The sequence below is a fragment of the Helianthus annuus genome, chromosome 4 (genome assembly GCF_002127325.2).
Source record: "Helianthus annuus cultivar XRQ/B chromosome 4, HanXRQr2.0-SUNRISE, whole genome shotgun sequence".
NCBI classification, from domain to species: domain Eukaryota; kingdom Viridiplantae; phylum Streptophyta; class Magnoliopsida; order Asterales; family Asteraceae; genus Helianthus; species Helianthus annuus.
Window position 1 is genome coordinate 200,748,692 of NC_035436.2, and position 22,207 is coordinate 200,770,898.

Sequence of the window (22,207 nt, forward strand, 5' to 3'; positions counted from 1 at the left end):
GATATGATTGCTTCCTAATCTTCCTATCAAAATAATATTCATAATATATCCTGACCCTTATTATAAACGAGCTCTAACAAAAACTATATAGAACTTTTAGAAGTGAATTCTACCTTCATTAGATACGATCAGGGGCGGATCTATGTTATAACCATGACTCAGCCGCCCTCTATGAAATGTAATCTAGGTTATTTGTACGTTAAATTCCTAATCGCCTCCCATGAAAAAAATGTAGAAATAAAAAAGCTTAGTTTGTATGACTACTTGATTTCTTTGCTTATTGTTTTGTAATCCAATCCAAAAGTATCAAACTTTATATCTTATCAGTAAATATTTTATTTATGGGATAAACATAGTAAATCAAAAAAATATTATATAACCTCTACAAGTAAGTAAAGCCTCAAAGAATTAAAAAAAAGGTGAAAAGTGAAAAGCACTACAAATAACATAATATTCATCGTGAAAATACATAGCTATAAAAGGAATAAGATTTTAGTTTAGCTGGCATTTTTAGTCGATCGTTGTCATTGAGATTAATTGACCGATTTCTTTCAATGAATTTATTCTCGTTCATTTTTGATATTGATGTTACGAGTTGATTATATGATTAAAATCTAGCTCGTGTTTATCTACACAAGCAATCATGTGATACTGTTTATTTGATATGAGAAATTTTAATGGAATTTTGGGAGAGAAACACTTTTACTACGATTTTTAGTTCTTTGTATAACTTAGATCTAAAGCGACTTTTGCAAGTAGGATTGGCTCTCATTTCAGCCAAACCGTTGCTCAGCTGGTGATGGTTGATGGATGGTCGTGGTGATTGTGATGGTTGATGGTGACTATGGTGGTAATTGTGGGGATGGTGATGGTGGTGATTGTGGTGGCTGATGGTGATGGTGGTGATTGTGGTGGCTGATGGCGATGATGATGAATGTGATGGCTGGTGGTGATTGTGGTGGTTGATGGTGATTATATATATATATTAAACCCATTAAGTCTAACTGTTTTTGAAATCGATCCTGGCCGTTTAAACTTGCTGAGATTAAATCCTGTCCGTTTAAACTAGCATAAATAACCGCTACCAGCGGCGGTTCAGAGCAGTTTTTATCAATTTTTAGTGGGTGGTTAGTTCCACCTTTTCCTGCCCATGATCTCAACAACTGCTTATCGATTTTAGTGGGTAGTTAGTCCCTCATTTTCCTGCCCATAATCTATACAACTGCTCCTACAAATAAGGGTAATGTTGTCGATACACTGGTTTTTATTCAGTTTTTAATTACCCTAAATAAATGGCCCATGTTCTCCACATTCCTAATTTTTAGCAAATCGGCAGTTATATCTATGTTTATATATATTTAATCCGGACCATAAAAAACTACAGCTAATTAAACCCATAAATTGCGGCTGTTTCTCAAGTCCACCTTTCTTATTTCTTTTTTTTTTCCTTTCAGATTGCATCCATGGGGTCCTTCCATCTTTGCTCTCCTCTTCCTCCTTCCATCGTTTGCCCGATAATGTGTAAACCTACATATGAATCGGCTGAGGTAAGTACAATTTTTATAGTCAATTGTAGATTACATTTTTTTTATTCCTGTGATAGTATTGTTAATATTTGTCCTGTTCTCAGATAATATTTTTGTAAAAAACAGGAAACTGCCCATTAGTAATATAACGAGGAGACTTACCGAATCATTTCGCATTTTTCTTTTCTGAAAACAGCAAGCATGAACCAGTCACCACCAAAGCCTTCAGTTATGAATGATGAACAACATGCTGGAAACTGTGGCATGCAAATGAAGCAGGTTAACATAGTTATTTCAATTGGCCTTTGTTTTTTGGTAAATACTAAATTTATGTAAACTGTAGAAGCTTCAAAACAGTGCTGAAATAATCAAAAGCGACCAATTCAGATCAGACAAGGTACTTTGTAATCCATTTTAATCTGCAATTAATACTTACCTTACTTTCTAATTCATATTTCTTTGTGTAGTCACCAGTTGTAGTCGAAAAGGTACTAAATGATATAACGTCTAACCTGCAAGTCAAGGTTAAATCTATTATTTTACATTAGTTATTTGTAGTTTAATGTTAACATATGTTATTTTTTGCGAAATGGTATACATAATACTCAACTCGACCACAGTCGTTAAAGCTCGTCACTTGTGGGCGGTAAGACTATCAAAAAATATTTTATTAATTTGAATTAAATTTTTTGTCATTCTAGCATGCACTTATAGTTAGAGGTGTACAAATAGGTTTTTTTTACCAACCGAAACGGTTTTTCAAGTGGTTCAAACCAGTTCAGGTTTAAAACTGGTTTCTGAGGATCAAACCCGAAACCTATTAAACCGGTTCGGTCCGGGTTATAAACCGGTCTGAGACAAAAAACCGGTTTAGATCGTTTTTTAACTGGTTCGGATTATAATACAAACTGGTATCCAAACCCTCGGGCCGAGTCAGGTTGAAACACGTTTTTTTTTTCAAACGGGGTCGCTCTAACTTTTGCCTTATTTTAAGTAACCAACTTTTTTAGGAAAGAAAAAATCATCAGTTGCAACAATCTGATACAACGTAACAAACTTTCTAAAGCTTGGATTTAAGGTAATATGATCTGGTCACTAACGATTTTGATGGAGGGGTAATTTGTTCATAACAAAAAGTGATTTTACGCAATAAATGTGAAAAAAAGGTATCATTTATTGCGTAAAATCACTTTTTGTTATGGACAAATTGCCTTTCCATCAAAATTATCAGTTACCGAATCATATTACCTTAAATCCAAGCTTCAGAAAGTTTGTTACCTTGTATCATATTGTTGAAACTAATGATTTTTTCTTTCCTAAAAAAGTTGGTTACTTCAAATAAGGTAAAAGTTAGACCAAAACTGCCACGAGGGAAATTTAATCAGACTCATAAAATATAATGGAAGTAAAAGCATTCATGTTATAACATAAAACCAAAAGAATAGATGATAATTATCCTTACAACTTCTGGGTTAACCACAAGTCTAGAACGAAAAAGAAATGTTTAAATATATAAGCAAAAGCATTCATGTTATAACATAAAACCAAAAGAATAGATGATAATTACCTTCTTATTAGAACTCTTTAAGAAACTCATCATGTTCGAAAAGGTCGTTTTTCTTCTTCAATAAGTGATTTTGGTTCCTCCATTAAGAAATATAACAAACGTCAAAATAAACACATATGCAAAATAATTAAAATATAGCCACAATTAAAATACGCACTCTAATAAAAAAGTCCATTGAAGTTGTACTAGCCCACTCCCTTTAAAAGCTCAACTTCAGTCCATCACATATTTTTCACACCACTAGCCCAATCCCTTATCAATAGCACATTAATAAAATGAAACTTAAAATATATACACAAGTGTACATGTGTATAAAATACAATCTTTTAATTTAAATTTTAAAATACTATGCACATATCATGAACCATAAGACATGTAGTTCCAAATCTACCACAGATGCAAATATCATGAACCACCATTAACATGTAGTCTAGCAAGAACAATTAAGCTAGAATCATAAAAAAATTAACAAAACTTAACTCATGATTGTTCTTATAACAAAAACAAGATAGACCCCAACATAAACCAAATGTACTATAAAAATATAGTTCATAAGACATACTGATCCCTAAATCACTTTTGAGCATATTTAATGGCAATTAAAAAGGTTAACTTTATACGGATATTGCCTACTTCAATCATCTTAATTCTTAAACCTATAACTTGATCAATACATTTCCAGTACTCCTCCTCAAACACACTAACAAAATAATTAGCTACAAAACTAAAAAACGAACAATTTAAAGCAAACCTTTGATCTCAAATTCACCTAAGTACTAACAAATTAAACACATGCAAGATTAATTAACAGATGTACAACCCTAATTACCTCAAATCTCACCAAATTGAAACCCTAATAAGCCCAAACGACGCAAAAACCCAAACTTAAACGACCAAATTAAGGAGATCTATGAAAATCCTCAAGCTAGATCAGAAAAAACAAAATAAATTATACAAAAACAAGATCAGATATATACATACCTTTAGCTGTAACTACAAATCGCGTGTAAAATTCATCGTTTAGTGTTTATACGAAGCTCGTCAAATTTTGGTAATACGCGTTACAAAAAAATGAGTATCAGGGATATTTATTTAGCCAGTAGCTTCCATTGGCACTTAGGTTACAACTGTTGAGTTCATGGGCTCCATTGGACGCCAAGCTATCAATTTTGTTTCTGTCTGCACAAATGAGTATTAAGTAAGCAGATTTTAGATTTTACTAGAAAGCAAAGTAGATAACTTAGAATATCCAAAAATGTTTTGAAACTTAAGAGTAACATTATATTAATATATTAATGAAACAAAGATATTAACAATAGATCTAGCCTGAGAACCTTCAAAACCACCACAATCGGTATTGCTGAAGTCGTGGAACCGGGTTATCTGCAGCCTTGCCGGAATATCGCGGGGCTCCACCCGCCGCAGCCACCCTAAATGAACCACCACCCACCTTCTCGCCGCCATTAAAGTTCACCACAACAACCAGTACCGTTGGTTGGTTGAAGGGATCACCGGAGATGGTTCATCCCCGTTATTGGCCAGGGGAGCCGCCGGCAAGGTGGTCGGCCCTTCATCTCTTTAACGTCCTCTTCAACCAGCCATTTCTCTCTCCTTCGGCTCTCTCTGTCTCTCGATCTCGATATATGCAGGTTATGTGTGTTTCTTTTAGGTGGACGCTAGGGTTTACAATGTGATAGAATAAAGAGGTGAAGAAGATAAATGTTTAAATACCTAGGGTTTGGGTTAGATGGGTAACCATTATATCAACAGATGCGGTTTTAGAATCGCATCTTTTGGCTCTTTATTTTTATAAAAACACTCATAAGATGCGGTTACATAATAACTCATTTTAAGGTCACTAAATAGGGCTTATGTATTGTCTACCGTTTACCTTTGCATTAAAATGACACAATTTCATGTTTTGTCACTCTATCACTTTTATTTTATATTGTTGTTTGGTAGTACACTGTTCACGTTCGTTTTCCTTTTATAAATTAAAAATAGTGCTTTTGTTTATAAGACCGTATGTAATGGGGCTTTATAAGGGCATGAAAGATTTTGATAATGCCCTTACACCATTACTTATGGGCATTATAGGGGCATGAAGAGTGAGGGGCATTTCTATAATAATGCCCAAAGAGAAGAAAAATAATGGAAAGTAATAAATGAAATGGACATTAACCATTACACCCTTTTTAAAAGGGCATTATGATGATGATGTGGTGAAAAATGCCCCTTAGTGGGCATTAACCATTACCTATGGTCTAATGTTGTTTAGACTTGTTGTAACGCCCTGTGTTTTTGTACTTTCTATTTATAGCTTGTCTTACTCGTGTTTCTAATTTTGGGAAGCTTTGTATCATTGTACTCGTTCCTTCTAGTACTCGTTGTAAACTCGAGATTTTGATCATGAATGAAAACTTGCATTTCCTTGTTACATACTATACATACACCATAATACGATTAATCATGAGATCATTTGATACTTCTTTGTGATACTTACAAACATATGTTGAACTTGTAAATATGTGACATATACTTGTCACTTACAAACATGTTACATACTAGTACATTACACTTTTTACCTAGTTAAATCATGTTTTATTTCATATTTCACCTTGTTACAAGTTAGGGGAAACATTGTTGCATATTATTAGACAACTTAAGTAACAAAATTACTCATTATAATGTTTTAAAAAAAAATAAAAAAAATAAAGAAATATGGCAGCCCAATTCAGCAAAATTCAGCCCCATATAGTTGGGTTTTGTGGGCTAGTTTCAAGGTGTAACCCCTTCTAAACACTTCCAAAGCCCAACCCATTGAAACCCTAATCCTTCCCCCTATAAATACCACTTATAACCAGCCTCCCTACCACTTTTGCAACACTAAAAACTCTCAAAACATCCTCCAAACCGTAGCTGAAAGCAAAGGTTCGAGTAGATTGACACCCCTTCACGAAAATGAGCATAACTCACTCAATTCTTATCCGATTCACTCGATTCTTTTTCCTACTTGCTTGTATAATCATGGGGTTCGATTCCTAGACTTCTCCTTGGAGAAATCAGACCTGGAATTGCTCCGAAATTGACCAAAAACTTTCTGTTTTGTTTCAAACTTATGCAAACTTCATCTAACTTGTGTGAAACACATCTCAAACCAATGTCCTAATGCTTACAACCCCTCTTATGGTTGGTTAAGCTTAAAAACATGGTTGAGACATCTAAATCAGAGGTTAAAACCTCATAAACTTTCTGTTTTTAATTAGGGTTTTACCCACAAGTAATGTTCAAGTGTGAAACTTGTTGAATGTGTGATGGTTGGATTAGCTTGGGCTATCCTTCATAAGAATCCACTCATTACTTGATGTTTTGCTATAGATTAGTTGTTGTTAATACCTTGATACTTGTATGTTCATGACCCTCCTTGTTGTGTATAACAACAAGTGTAGTGGTGAACAATAGAGGTGCCTAAATGGAAGCTTGTTCTTCCTACCTCATGTATGTATTATATGACACAAAGAGGTACCTAAATGGAGACATTAATCTCCTACCTCATGCTTGAATCTTAAGACTTGTAAACTATATAATATCTAAGTTATTCTATATGTATACATCTAAGTAACTAAGACTTGATGATGACTTAATAGTTATTTGTTAAGTGGACGTTACATCATCTATGACCATGCCCTTGTTACGACTCTAATGGATCTTAGAATCCATGAAATCATACCAACTCTTTTGAGTTTCAATAGTGTCAAGAACAAGAGTTATGTGTACAAGATGATTATTTTCACCTATGTTACTTTCTATATTTTAAAAACCCCGAATCTATAATCTTTCGTTATACGCCAAACTCACACACCTACGTTTCCTTGTGTAGAAGGACAAGGTGCTCCGAACTAATTCATCCACAAACTTGCTCTCGGAACTTCAAGTCACCACTTGTAAACCGTGAGTATACTCGTACTTTTCCCCTTTTTTTACTTTTACCACTTTCGGGGCGTAACATGTTTACCTATTGAAACTTACACATGAACTTTTGTCTAAACACATGAACATTCCTATAACATGCTTGTATATGTGATGACTTGATACTTTAAATTTGGGTGATTCTTATGTGTTGAACTTATCATTAACTTCGTACGAGCCAAACCTTGACATATGTAGCGCTATAGGATTAACGACCCGCCTCTACTGAAACTTTGGTTATGTCATGAGCAAGTTGCGTTTTCTTGGTTTGATATGTTATACACATGCCATATTTAATGTTTATCTTGAATCGCATGCTTGCTATGAGGAACTGTTCACACTTTTATCTTATGCTATGCATGTACCAAACTGGTATACTCGCCTTTGCTTTTGCATTGAATTATTTTAAACATGTTACAGGTTGATGAGGACGATGCTAAGAAAAGAAATAGCGTTGACGCCTAGATTCACATATAGACGTTAGGGTTTAATATGTTGTATCAAATTTTGTTATGTTATCATGTTGTTTCGTTAAACTTGTTGTATTTGAATTTCTTGTAATGTTGACTATTTGAAGTTATGAAATGAAATGAAATTTGGATTTTCTAAATATTGTCACAAATAGCGTTATGATGTCTCTAGCAATCTTCACACTTCGTCTCATCCCGATGTTTCCGCTATTGGTTGGGGTGTGACAGATTGGTATCAGAGCCATAACTATAGGGAATTAGGAAAATTGCCATGCTTTTGCCCTAGTCTATAGTTTTAGGAACTTTGTCTCTTATTTGTTGTTTAAAACTTTTGTACTCTACCATGCATGCTTCCTAGCTACACTTCTTGTTATTAAACTTATGCGCCTTTCCTAAGGCTAACACGAATACACTTATGCTATTTTATACTCTTGTAACATCAACGAGACAACTTTACCAAAATAGGCGTGAAACCCACAATTTGGTAAACGACTCTCACTCTACCTTTAATCTATTTTTGCACGAAATTTCACCATTAAGCTAGGAGTGACATCCACAACTTAATGGTAATTTCCATTTCAACTCTAGTGGACCCTTGTCAAAGTGTCAAAATTTTATTTTGGCCGACAAGTACCAACCACATTTAGGGTACGAAATCGTCAAGTTAGGGGTGAAACCCGCATCTTGTCGATTAAGTCCCATTCCTTGATTTTTATTCTCGCCAAAGTCCCGAATGTTCCAATCATTTAGAGATGTGTAGTAACTGGAAGGGTAAGATACCGTTAATCTCTTCTCGACGAGAGTATCTTACTTATAGGCCAAAGCACAATATCTCTAAATCGAAAGGACTTTCGACCCACTTTGAAATTGTCGACGTTTCTCTACCCGAAACATTCCTATGTTTTATTGAGCCTCTCTTTTATGTATCTCAATTTATATGTGATTTTATACTTGAACGTTCATTCGTTTCGAAATGTCGTTTTAAATCATTTCGCACGTTACCGCAATCACAAACAATAATAATCCTCGTGAACAAACTAAATTTATACCCCTTTACGCAACTTATGTGTTACTCTTGTTGAATGTATGTTGGAAACTTATGCTCTATGTGAACTTTACTTGGTACATGAACATTTACTTGCTTTTACATACACAAACCTTGTTTTCGATTAATGATCAAAGTCTCATCCTTTCCTTCTCTTTCAATCTTTTAGATGTCGTCTAGCTCCTCCAAGAGACTCAAGTCTAAGAAGGGTTCGACTTCCTCCGCCATGTCCCAAAAAGATTGCATGAAATTCATGGCCAAACAATTTGCTAAAGTCCTACCCGACATCGTTAGCAAGATTCAAACCGATTCACCGTATGGCTCCGTTGACTCAAAGGCAGACAAACCCAAATCGACCTTCCAATTTAAGCACTTCATGGCTTGTAAACCCTTAGAATTTACTGGCAAGAATGGCGCTACCGCCATGATGAACTGGTTTGATGCCATCGAGCTTACCTTCTTGCAAAGTGGTTGCCCTGACGAACTAAGAACCTTGAATGCAACTGGGGTGTTTCGTGAAAAGGCACTCGAGTGGTGGACGACTGAACGCAACAAAAGGGGAAACGAGGTTGCACATGCTATGCCTTGGGACGATCTCAAACAGCTTATGAAAGACCACTTCTGTCCTCCTCATGAACTCCAAAAATTGGAGAACGAATTTTGGAACCTTACTCAGAAGGGGAGTGACATGGATGGCCTGATTACGCGCTTTAAACAACTCAGTGTTCTCTGTCCTGGACAAGTTGAAACCGTACCCAAAACCGTAGCCAAATTCGTCCGTTGTGTTGCACCTTCCCTGACAAACCACCTTGCCTCTGCCAATCCCCAAACCATTGAAGATGCTTTTCGTATAGCCACCGAACTTAACAACAACTGCGTTCTTCATGGAACCTATGACAAGGTTTCAACAAAGAATGCACACCAAGCTACTGTTGACTCTTCTGATGAGCCCAAACCCTCCCAACAGTCTAAGAGGAACCAAGGCAAGAAGCGGAAGGCTTCAAGCCAAAACTGTGCGGTCGTCACTCCGCCAAACCCACAACCTCTACAAACTGTGCCTGCTTTTGCCAACAATGAAACTCCACGCAAGGTGTATACTGGAACGCACCCAAAGTGTGACAAGTGCCGATATCATCACCCTCTAAACACTCAATGTCGGAAGTGCGACAGGTGTGGCCGAGGTGGGCATACCGCCCCATTCTGCCGCTACACCACTCATGTCAACCAAAACCAAGCTCTCTTAGCTCCAACCCAAGTCGCTCCTGTGCGAGCATGTTTCACGTGTGGTGATACCAACCATATGGCCAATATGTGTCCTCAACGATATCAACCACAACAGCCTCGACAGCATCTACCACAGCCACAACCCCAGCAGCAACAACAACAGGTTCAAGAACCCGCTAGGGGTCGAGCTTTCCTCCTCACCACAGCTCAGGCTCAAAACGCAAACGACGTCATTACTGGTACGTTTCTCGTTAACCATGTCTATGCTTCATGCTTATTTGATACTGGCGCCGATAAAAGTTTTGTGTCGTTAGAATTCGAGTCCTTGCTCCAGTGTAAACGCTCTAAGTTGCCAAAATCTTTCGCTGTCGAAGTCGCTAATGGTAAAACCGTCACTGTCAATTCTGTTCTCTCCAATTGTTCCTTGATTCTCAACGATCATACGTTTTCGATCAACCTTATACCTATGCAAATGGGTAGCTTTGACATCATAGTGGGCATGGACTGGCTTAGGCAAGTTCGCGCTGAAGTTGTTTGTTCTGAAAAGTTTATCCGCCTTCCTCTTCCAAACGGTGATTCTCTACACGTCTATGGTGAAAAGCCTTCTCAAGGCCTTAAGCTTATGTCGTGTATCAAAGCAAACAAATGTTTACGCAAGGGTACCTTCGCCTTTCTCGCCCACATTGTGGAAAAGAAGGACAAAGGCCCAAGCATAAGCGACGTTCCTGTTGTACGCGATTTTCCAGATGTATTCCCCGACGATCTTCCTGGTCCGCCTCCTGCTCGTTCTGTCGATTTTCGCATCGATTTAGTGCCTGGTGCTACGCCTGTCGCTAAGTCCCCCTATCGTTTAGCACCCTCTGAGATGCAAGAGCTCTCGAGTCAACTTCAAGAGCTTCTTGACAAAGGCTTTATACGCCCTAGTACTTCTCCTTGGGGCGCTCCCGTTTTGTTTGTCAAAAAGAAAGATGGATCATTTCGTATGTGTATCGACTATCGTGAGCTCAACAAGCTTACTATCAAAAACCGATACCCTCTTCCTCGCATTGATGACCTCTTCGACCAATTGCAAGGCGCGACCTGCTTTTCAAAGATCGATCTTCGTTCTGGGTATCATCAACTTCGAGTACTCGAAGAAGATGTACCTAAAACCGCTTTCCGTACACGTTATGGTCATTATGAGTTCGTGGTCATGCCCTTTGGTTTGACCAACGCACCTGCTGTTTTCATGGATTTAATGAACCGCGTGTGCAAAGCATACTTGGACCGTTTTGTGATCGTCTTCATCGACGATATTCTCATCTATTCCAAGACGCAAGAAGAGCATAAGCGACACTTGCACCTTATCCTTGAACTCCTTCGTACTGAACGTCTATACGCCAAATTCTCCAAGTGTGAATTTTGGCTAAAAGAGGTTCAATTCCTTGGTCATACTGTCAACGAACTTGGAATTCACGTTGACCCCGCTAAAATCGAAGCTGTGAAGAATTGGATCGCACCTAAATCCCCATCTGAAATCCGCTCGTTTCTTGGTCTTGCTGGTTACTATCGTCGTTTCATCTCCAACTTTTCAAAAATCGCTGTTCCTTTGACCTCCTTGACTCAAAAAGAGAGACCTTTTGTTTGGGGTCCCGAACAAGAGGAGTCATTTCAAACGCTCAAGGACATGCTTTGCAATGCTCCTATCCTAACGCTTCCTGATGGTAACGATGATTTTGTCGTGTATTGCGACGCTTCAAACCTCGGCCTTGGTTGTGTTCTTATGCAACGTGACAAGGTTATCGCTTACGCATCAAGGCAACTCAAAATTCATGAGAAAAACTATACTACCCACGATCTTGAACTTGGTGCAGTCGTTTTTGCATTGAAGATTTGGCGACACTACCTCTATGGTACTAAATGTGTGGTCTTCACCGACCATAAGAGCCTTCAACACATCTTCAACCAAAAAGAACTGAATATGCGTCAACGTCGTTGGGTGGAATTGTTAAACGACTACGATTGCGAAATCAAATACCACCCAGGTAAAGCGAATGTAGTAGCCGACGCTCTTAGTCGTAAAACTCACGTCAAGAGTATTCGTTGTTTCCAACTCGTCCACGACCTTCAAAATCGCATACGTAACGCTCAGTACACATCCGTTAATGAGGGTAACCTCTACAACGAAATGCAATGTGGTGCTGAAAATAGTCTCGTGTCCAAATCTGATGGCATTTTATACTATCTCAATCGTATCTGGATTCCCGACCGTGATGATCTTCGCAAATTCCTGATGAAGGAGGCCCATAACACGAAGTATTCTATTCACCCTGGTGCCGACAAGATGTACCATGATATGCGTACATCCTATTGGTGGCCTGGAATGAAGAAGGATATAGCCACTTTCGTCTCGAAGTGTCTCACATGTTCCAAAGTGAAAGCTGAACATCAACGTCCCTCTGGCTTACTCAAACAACCCAGGATTCCTATCTGGAAATGGGAGAGCATTGCCATGGATTTTATCACTAAGCTTCCTCGCACTACGGCTGGTCATGACAGCATTTGGGTAATCGTTGATCGATTGACCAAGTCAGCTCACTTCCTCCCTATTCGTGAAGATTTCAAAGTCGAGAAATTGGCTAAGGTCTACATGAAGGAGATAATCTGTCGTCATGGTATTCCCATCGACATCATTTCTGATCGTGATGCTCGCTTTACGTCTCGTCTCTGGCAAACTTTTCAATCTGCTATGGGTACTAAACTCAACCTTAGCACTGCCTTCCATCCTCAGACTGACGGTCAAACCGAGCGTACTATCCAAACCTTAGAGGATATGCTTCGTTCATGCATAATAGATTTTGGTGGCAACTGGGATTCACACTTGCCCTTGGTCGAATTCTCGTACAATAACAGTTATCACGCGAGTATTCAAATGGCACCTTTCGAAGCATTGTATGGTCGTAAGTGTCGTTCGCCTATTTGTTGGCACGAGATTGGTCAAGCCCAACTCACTGGTCCCGAGCTTATACAAGAGACGACGGACAAGATTTTACAGGTTCGAGACAACCTATTGAAAGCCAGGAACCGACAAAAGAGTTACGCTGACAAGGGACGCAAACCTATGGAATTCGAGACAGGTGACTTCGTGCTTCTCAAGGTATCCCCTTGGAAGGGCGTGATTCGATTTGGCAAGAAAGGGAAACTCGCGCCTCGCTACGTCGGTCCCTTCAAAATTCTCGAGAGGATTGGCGAGGTTGCGTATAGACTAGACCTGCCTGAAGAACTCAGCAATGTACATCCTGTCTTCCATGTGTCCAACTTAAAGAAATGTTTAGCTGACGAAGGACTCCACGTTCCTCTCGAAGACTTGCAAGTCAACGAAACGCTTCACTTTGTAGAAAAACCGGTCGAAATCATGGACCAAGGAACCAAGCAATTGAGGCGCAGTCGAATTCCTATTGTCAAAGTTCGATGGGAAGGAAAACGTGGCGCTGAATTTACTTGGGAGCTCGAAAGAGAAATGAAATCGAAATATCCTCATCTTTTCCCTGAGTCTTCCTAAATTTCGGGACGAAATTTCCTAAAGGAGGGGAGACTGTAACGCCCTGTGTTTTTGTACTTTCTATTTATAGCTTGTCTTACTCGTGTTTCTAATTTTGGGAAGCTTTGTATCATTGTACTCGTTCCTTCTAGTACTCGTTGTAAACTCGAGATTTTGATCATGAATGAAAACTTGCATTTCCTTGTTACATACTATACATACACCATAATACGATTAATCATGAGATCATTTGATACTTCTTTGTGATACTTACAAACATATGTTGAACTTGTAAATATGTGACATATACTTGTCACTTACAAACATGTTACATACTAGTACATTACACTTTTTACCTAATTAAATCATGTTTTATTTCATATTTCACCTTGTTACAAGTTAGGGGAAACATTGTTGCATATTATTACACAACTTAAGTAACAAAATTACTCATTATAATGTTTTAAAAAAATAAAAAAAATAAAGAAATATGGCAGCCCAATTCAGCAAAATTCAGCCCCATATAGTTGGGTTTTGTGGGCTAGTTTCAAGGTGTAACCACTTCTAAACACTTCCAAAGCCCAACCCATTGAAACCCTAATCCTTCCCCCTATAAATACCACTTATAACCAGCCTCCCTACCACTTTTGCAACACTAAAAACTCTCAAAACATCCTCCAAACCGTAGCTGAAAGCAAAGGTTCGAGTAGATTGACACCCCTTCACGAAAATGAGCATAACTCACTCAATTCTTATCCGATTCACTCGATTCTTTTTCCTACTTGCTTGTATAATCATGGGGTTCGATTCCTAGACTTCTCCTTGGAGAAATCAGACCTGGAATTGCTCCGAAATTGACCAAAAACTTTCTGTTTTGTTTCAAACTTATGCAAACTTCATCTAACTTGTGTGAAACACATCTCAAACCAATGTCCTAATGCTTACAACCCCTCTTATGGTTGGTTAAGCTTAAAAACATGGTTGAGACATCTAAATCAGAGGTTAAAACCTCATAAACTTTCTGTTTTTAATTAGGGTTTTACCCACAAGTAATGTTCAAGTGTGAAACTTGTTGAATGTGTGATGGTTGGATTAGCTTGGGCTATCCTTCATAAGAATCCACTCATTACTTGATGTTTTGCTATAGATTAGTTGTTGTTAATACCTTGATACTTGTATGTTCATGACCCTCCTTGTTGTGTATAACAACAAGTGTAGTGGTGAACAATAGAGGTGCCTAAATGGAAGCTTGTTCTTCCTACCTCATGTATGTATTATATGACACAAAGAGGTACCTAAATGGAGACATTAATCTCCTACCTCATGCTTGAATCTTAAGACTTGTAAACTATATAATATCTAAGTTATTCTATATGTATACATCTAAGTAACTAAGACTTGATGATGACTTAATAGTTATTTGTTAAGTGGACGTTACATCATCTATGACCATGCCCTTGTTACGACTCTAATGGATCTTAGAATCCATGAAATCATACCAACTCTTTTGAGTTTCAATAGTGTCAAGAACAAGAGTTATGTGTACAAGATGATTATTTTCACCTATGTTACTTTCTATATTTTAAAAACCCCGAATCTATAATCTTCCGTTATACGCCAAACTCACACACCTACGTTTCCTTGTGTAGAAGGACAAGGTGCTCCGAACTAATTCATCCACAAACTTGCTCTCGGAACTTCAAGTCACCACTTGTAAACCGTGAGTATACTCGTACTTTTCCCCTTTTTACTTTTACCACTTTCGGGGCGTAACATGTTTACCTATTGAAACTTACACATGAACTTTTGTCTAAACACATGAACATTCCTATAACATGCTTGTATATGTGATGACTTGATACTTTAAATTTGGGTGATTCTTATGTGTTGAACTTATCATTAACTTCGTACGAGCCAAACCTTGACATATGTAGCGCTATAGGATTAACGACCCGCCTCTACTGAAACTTTGGTTATGTCATGAGCAAGTTGCGTTTTCTTGGTTTGATATGTTATACACATGCCATATTTAATGTTTATCTTGAATCGCATGCTTGCTATGAGGAATTGTTCACACTTTTATCTTATGCTATGCATGTACCAAACTTGTATACTCGCCTTTGCTTTTGCATTGAATTATTTTAAACATGTTACAGGTTGATGAGGACGATGCTAAGAAAAGAAATAGCGTTGACGCCTAGATTCACATATAGACGTTAGGGTTTAATATGTTGTATCAAATTTTGTTATGTTATCATGTTGTTTCGTTAAACTTGTTGTATTTGAATTTCTTGTAATGTTGACTATTTGAAGTTATGAAATGAAATGAAATTTGGATTTTCTAAATATTGTCACAAATAGCGTTATGATGTCTCTAGCAATCTTCACACTTCGTCTCATCCCGATGTTTCCGCCATTGGTTGGGGTGTGACACTTGTGTCCACTTAATGTGGGTGTTTGGGATTGCTTATTTTGAGCTCCTTGTGTTTTGAGAATAAGTTTTAGTGGTTTGAAAAGAAAAAAATGAAAAGTTAGATAGTTGTAACTTTTTCAAATAGGAGATGGAAAAGAGGAAAAGGAGAAGCAAACCGAAAAACCATCAATATACATTATCTTTGTTTGTTATCTTAGCGTAACCCGTCCAACGGACGGGTATTAAACTAGTTATGGTGGATGATGGTGATGGTTGTGTTGATTGCGGTGGTTGATGGTGATTGTGGTGGTTGATGGCGATGGTGGTGATTGTCGGATGATTATTATTGGCCAACATTACAAACGGTCGGATTATTTATCGCACGTCATTGTCCAATCAACATCCACGTCATTAAAAGGTGGGATCGCTGACGGGATACTCTCAGGTGAGATTATTATTGGCCAACAAACAAAAGGTGGAATTAATAAAATCTAATTTTCCTTATTTAAGTTATGGTTATAATAAAATCTAGTTCAATTAAGATTCACCTTGAGTTGTGAGAACTTTGAGAACTCCTATTTTTATTGCGAGTTTTGCCATCATTTTTATTCCACAAACGTAGATGAACATGTTTCAAAACAAATTGTAAAAAAAATGTCGAACCTGTATTATTCTCCATTTACACTTGAGTAAATTTGTTTTACAAAATTGATAACGTCGCTCGTATTTTTTTTATGGGGATGTAAATATTCGCAGACGTTTTTTTTAACAATTGATATCTTTTAAATCTTTGATATTTTTCTTTTGAAAAAACATTTTTAGCCTAGTTCTTACGATTCTTACAATTTATTGTGGTTCTCATTTTACCATTTTCATATATACATGAATAATGGATTTTAATAATCCTAACTATTAGTTGTTGGCCGGCATGTAACATCCGCCAACATGGGTACCCGTTTTGAAAAAAAAAAAACTAAATCCGAAACGTTTGTAAACTAGTTCGAACTGTTATACATAAAATATATTATTTTTGACCCTACTCCGATTTTTATGAAACTTAGGTCATATCATAGATAAAAATGCGCTCGTTCCAACAGTATGTTTAAATTTTTACAAAACGTTATACTTTTCGAGTTACACGAGAAAAACAAGTTAAACAGCTGAATTAATTCTTTATATATATAAAATATTATATAATAAAAAAATTGACATATACTTTTTTTATCATCAGATATCTAACTTATAATAAAAGACTCCAAATAATGCCACATAGCATTCTCTTCTTCAACCTCATAAATTTTTATTTATATTTGTTTAATAAGTATCTTTTAATATTTATATACTATTATTTTGTAACATTTGTATGCATATCTAGTTGTAAATTGTGCTTAAGTTGTTGTACCTTAATCAAATAATGGTTTCATTATCTAACCAAATTTAATCTATTTTGTATGCATGTATGGTTGTAAATTGTGCTTAAGTGGTCGTACCCTAATCAAATAATGATTTTATTATCTTACCAAATTCAATCGGTTTGATCCATTCAAAGTTGTGTTGTTTTATTTGTAAATTATTATTATTTATAATAATCTAATTAATTTAGCGAAAATCTTTTATAAATATAATTTGCAACATATTGATACAATGGTTGTTTTAATGTATGCATTATGGCTTGTATAGTGGTAATGATATATATTATATATAGATTACGATGAACCTATCAAACAGGAAAAAAATAGACGTGGGTTCATCGTAACGCGCGAGTTCTAGATCAACTTAGTTATTTTATTCTATGTATTACGTTTCGGTTTAAATTCTTCGCATTAACACACCACAACTTCAGTGTTGGTGATTGCTGGCAGTAGTGTGACATTAGTGTTCGCCCCTGCCGCAACGCGGGGTGCTTAATACTAGTTAATAATTAAATAATAACCAATATATAGATAGGCTTTGGTTCAGATGAGAACCACCATGAGTTGCGAGAACCGCGAAAACTAGGCCATCCAATAGTTTTTTCCGAATTTTTTTTCTTCACAAAAGTCATAAAAATAATCACTTGTTTCCACAAAATAAGAAAAATTGAAAAAAAAGCGTCGCATACCCACATTTACATGAGAGGTAAAAAATATTTATCTTCTTCCAAAATTTACGTCTGTCGTAAAAAAAAACTTGCATGAGTCAAAACTACCGACTTGGCAATTTTTTTAAATTTTTTTTTACAGATGTGTTTATATTTTTTCATCTACGTTTGTGTAAAAAAATTTGGCCCTAATCGCGCCGGATCAAAAAGTTCTCGCGGTTCTCGCAACTCAAGGTGGTTCTCATTTTAACATTTCCCTAGATAGATATCACTTATTTGTATCCTTATCTTTATTTAAAATTAATAAATAACTTCAATTTTACAATTTAGACCCTTTGTTTTTTTTACTTTTAATATAAAGTTTTTCATCTTTTACAATTTAATCCCAACTCTTTTTTATTTTCAATTTTGGTCCACCATACTTTTCATCTTTCATAAGTTTTTCGTTTCGTTCTAAATTTTGTGAGTTAACGCACTGCAACTTGCGTGTGGGGTTCAACATTTTTTCGTATATTTTTTTTCGCGTTTGACTGGCCCGTCGCGTTACATCTATTTTTCTGCGTTTGACAAGTTCGTCCAACACGCGGGTCCTGGATGGACTTAGTTATTTTTTTCTATGTTTTACGTTTCTATTTAATTTCTCAGCAACGAGCGTGCGTGATTCAAAGATTTTGCGTCTGCTTTCCGCTCGGTGTTATTTTTTCCCGTTTTTATTCATTTTGTTTTTACGAGCTTTTCGGTGTTGGTGGTCGTTGACAATGATATAGTATTGCTACTACTTAACACAGTTTTATGACAACCGCTGCAACACAGGAGCTTAATACTAGTACTATTATATAAAAAAAAGAAATTTAGTCAATCTCTTTAAAAAGGCAAGACTTTATATTCTCAATCAAAGATTAATGCCTTGCTTTTAAAAAGCAAATCACAACCCCATTTTCCTTGTCATTCCAATATCTCTCATCTTCTCTCTAAAAATAAAAACACTTTAATTACATTAAAAATAAAAAAATAGGTTACAATTCACGTCATAACTCGACGTTAGCGTCAAATAAAAGGGAAAAAAGAAACAAAACCCCACATACCACGGTTACATATGAAATTGATGGAAAAACCCTTAATTTTAAGGGTTATTGGATTTTATCACCCTTAATTATTGGTCATTGGTCGCTGCCACCCCCAACTATCACTTTGACGCCCACCACCCCCAACTTGACACTTAGTGTGTTCTGTCACCAAATCATTAACTTTTAATCCTATTAATATACTTTTGGGGGTGTTCTAAGATCCTAAAACATTCCCAAGATCCTTATGACACCCCAAAAAGTGTAGTAACATGATTAAAAGTTAATGATCATTTAACGACATGGTGACAAAACACACTAAGTGTTAAGTTGGGGGTGACGAACGTCAAAGTGATAGTTGATGGTGGCAGTGGTCAATAGCCAATAGTTGTGGGTGATAAAATCTAATAACCATAATTTTAATGAAAACTGAATGTTGAGTGACCTGATTGGAACACTTTTGAAACTTGAGTGACCTAACTGTAACACTTTTAAAACTTGGTTATTATTCTACAAAGTTACCCCTTAATATATAAAGTTATATTTATTCAACCCGTGTAATACACGGGGTTATAACCTAGTATATATATTTAAAAAAAGGAATAATGGAATTTAATAATCCAAACTATTAGCCGTTGGCCGGCAACGGTCCGAACTTCAAAAATAACTAGTGGTGGTCCCACCTTTTCACGTATTGTGGTCACTCAACATTTAATTTTTCATTAAAATTATGATTATTAGATTTTATCACCCACAACTATTGGCTATTGACCACTGCCACCCTCAACTATCACTTTGACGCCCATCACCCCCAACTTAACACTTAGTGTGTTTTGTCACCATGTCGTTAAATGATCACTAACTTTTGATGTCCTTTATCCTTTTTGGTTTAGTAAAGGTACATTTGCTTACAATATATGAAAATGTGGGACCACCACTGGTTATTTTTGAAGTTGGGACCGTTACCAGCCAACGGCTAATAGTTGGGATTGTTAAAATCCATTATTCCTTTAAAGAAAACGAAACAACAAGATAAATGATACTTGCGGCATTTTTCTTTGTTTGCGTTAGTTGAGTAATAAAGGTTGATTAACGATAGGCTTGAAGTAGAAAAAGCTTACAAGTCTCCTTCATTGTATTCGAATCATATATTTTTATGGTCCTTGGAGTTTCAAGATTGTACAACAAGACTCGTATCTGCATAAGTTCTTTCTGTCACATTCTAACACTTACATTCATAAGTGTGTATATACTACTTTTTTAAACAGCAATTTCTTTTAATTCTTATTGTGTGTGACTTGAATACAAGATCTTCACATCTTAAATACAAGTGTTTAAAGATTTTGCCTTTGTCAATAGACCACCACCCCATTATGTATAAAAACATTATCAAAAGTTCTTAAACTAAATGTATACAAAAAGGTTGCATTAGTATAAGAAAATTTCTTTGTGGAGCAAAATTCCAATTCCAATTACTCACCTAAATCCTCAATTTTAAGCAAAGCCTAAATATTGCCTTTAAGAATCTTCTAGCTAAGTCATTATTCAACATCAAGCAAAGCCTAAATATTGTCTTTGAGAATCTTCTAGCTAAGTCATTATTCAACATCTTTATTCCTTATCCTCCTTAACCTACTAGTTATGAGACATTTTTTTTTTCACTCAACTAACAATATATCAATGTATGTATATATGGCAGTAAGAAACTAATTAAACAACAAAAGCAATATAACGTACAAATTGCCAAAAGTAATATAACGTACAAAGGGAGAGACTTGGGTTTCCAAAAGACTAGGCCAGTAGGCGGTGATCGCTGGTTTGATCCTTGAACTGAACGGATTTTACCTCACCGCGCTGTCGTGCCTTCGGGTTAGTGTTCACGGGTTTCTGCCCTAGGTGAGGGTTTTCCCCGGTTCGGAGGCGAGTGTATCCTGATGTGGTGAATTTCGCCAGTAGCCCATTTGAAGGATTCGTTGGCCGTTAGAAAAAAATACCGTACAAATTAATACTTAACTAGAACATTGACCCACGCGCGTTGCGCCGCGGCCAACGAAATTGACACGCTGTTGATCAGATTCACATTTACAATGTGTTAAAAATGTTTTTTGTCGGTTAAGTCTTTATAACTATCTTATACAAATAAGTAATTCACCAAATAAGCTCAATACAATTAATGGTATCATAATTACTACGTTACATGACTTGTATCCATATAAATAACCTATCGTGTTAAGCCACTGCATTGCGGCGGGGGCATAAGACCGTGACAAATAGCACCAACGCCACACTATAGCCAACGACCACCAACATTGAAGTTGTGGCTTTTTTATGTGGAGAAATTAGACCGACATATAAAACATAGAAAATAATAACTAACTCGATTTAGGACTCGCGCATTGTGACGAACTTATTAAACGGGAAAAAATAGATGGCGTAAATACACTGAACCACACATGTACGTTACGCCATGTTCACTCGCAAAATTTAGAACGAAGCGTATAACAAAACGTAAAATCGTTGATCCACACACAAATTGTGCCGTGTTAACTCACAAAATTTAGAACCAAAGGTAAAACGAAAAATTTTGCAAAATATGAAAAACATAGGGGATCAAAGTTGAAAGTAAAAAAGTTGTGAGGTTAAATTGGAAAAACAAAAAACTTTGGGTTAAACCTACAATATCAAGTACTTTTGGGTTTAAAGTGAAATATCAACAAATTTTTTTGAAAAACCCCTAAAACATAGGGTACAACACCTAATGCCTCCATTTATTGCTAATTTATATGATATAAATTATGCGTAAAATTAGGATTACGTATCTCTTGAAGTAAACAGGAAAAGTAAAAAAAAGTAATAGTTTCATAAATATATGTAACTAGTATTTGACCCGCCGTGTTTGCGGCGGTGTCAAATCTTAAAATAACTCAAATTAAATTACGTCAAAACGTGAACCAACTTGGATTTATATCGAAATGTACTTATAAAAATACGTAAGAAAATAGTATTTTTTTATGTTAAAAAATGGTACCGAACGTTGCGGCGGCGTTGAAATGTAAAGTAACTCGAACTTTTACCGATTAGTGAAAACGCATTGTATTTAACCCTACTCATTTTCGAACAAAAATCATGACTAAATGGAAACCATTTACGTTAAAACATAAACTAGCTTTGGTTTATACCAAAACGTACTCAATAAAAAGCACGTAACAAAATAGTGTTATTTGAGTTAAAGAATGGTACCGCGCGTTGCGGCAGTGTTAAAACGTAAAGTAATTCAAATTTATACCGCCTAGTGAAAACCTATTATATTTGACCTAACTCGTTTTCGA

General features: G+C 36.3%; 1 long non-coding RNA gene across 3 annotated transcripts; it reads right to left on the reverse strand.

Annotated features, from left to right (window-relative positions):
* Window positions 1–1,215: 1,215 nt before the first annotated feature.
* On the reverse strand, window positions 1,216–4,798 carry LOC110937909. 3 transcript variants are annotated; one of them, XR_002591112.2, is made up of 7 exons: window positions 4,428–4,798; window positions 4,075–4,272; window positions 3,251–3,345; window positions 3,094–3,170; window positions 1,968–2,038; window positions 1,689–1,783; window positions 1,216–1,527 (listed from the first exon to the last, which is right to left on the reverse strand). It is a non-coding gene; the product is annotated as an uncharacterized LOC110937909 (long non-coding RNA). The 3 variants fall into 3 exon arrangements; XR_002591110.2 differs by having other exon boundaries at window positions 1,963–2,038; XR_002591111.2 differs by lacking the exon at window positions 3,251–3,345 and having other exon boundaries at window positions 1,963–2,038; window positions 4,428–4,797.
* Between the last annotated feature and the right edge of the window lie 17,409 nt (window positions 4,799–22,207).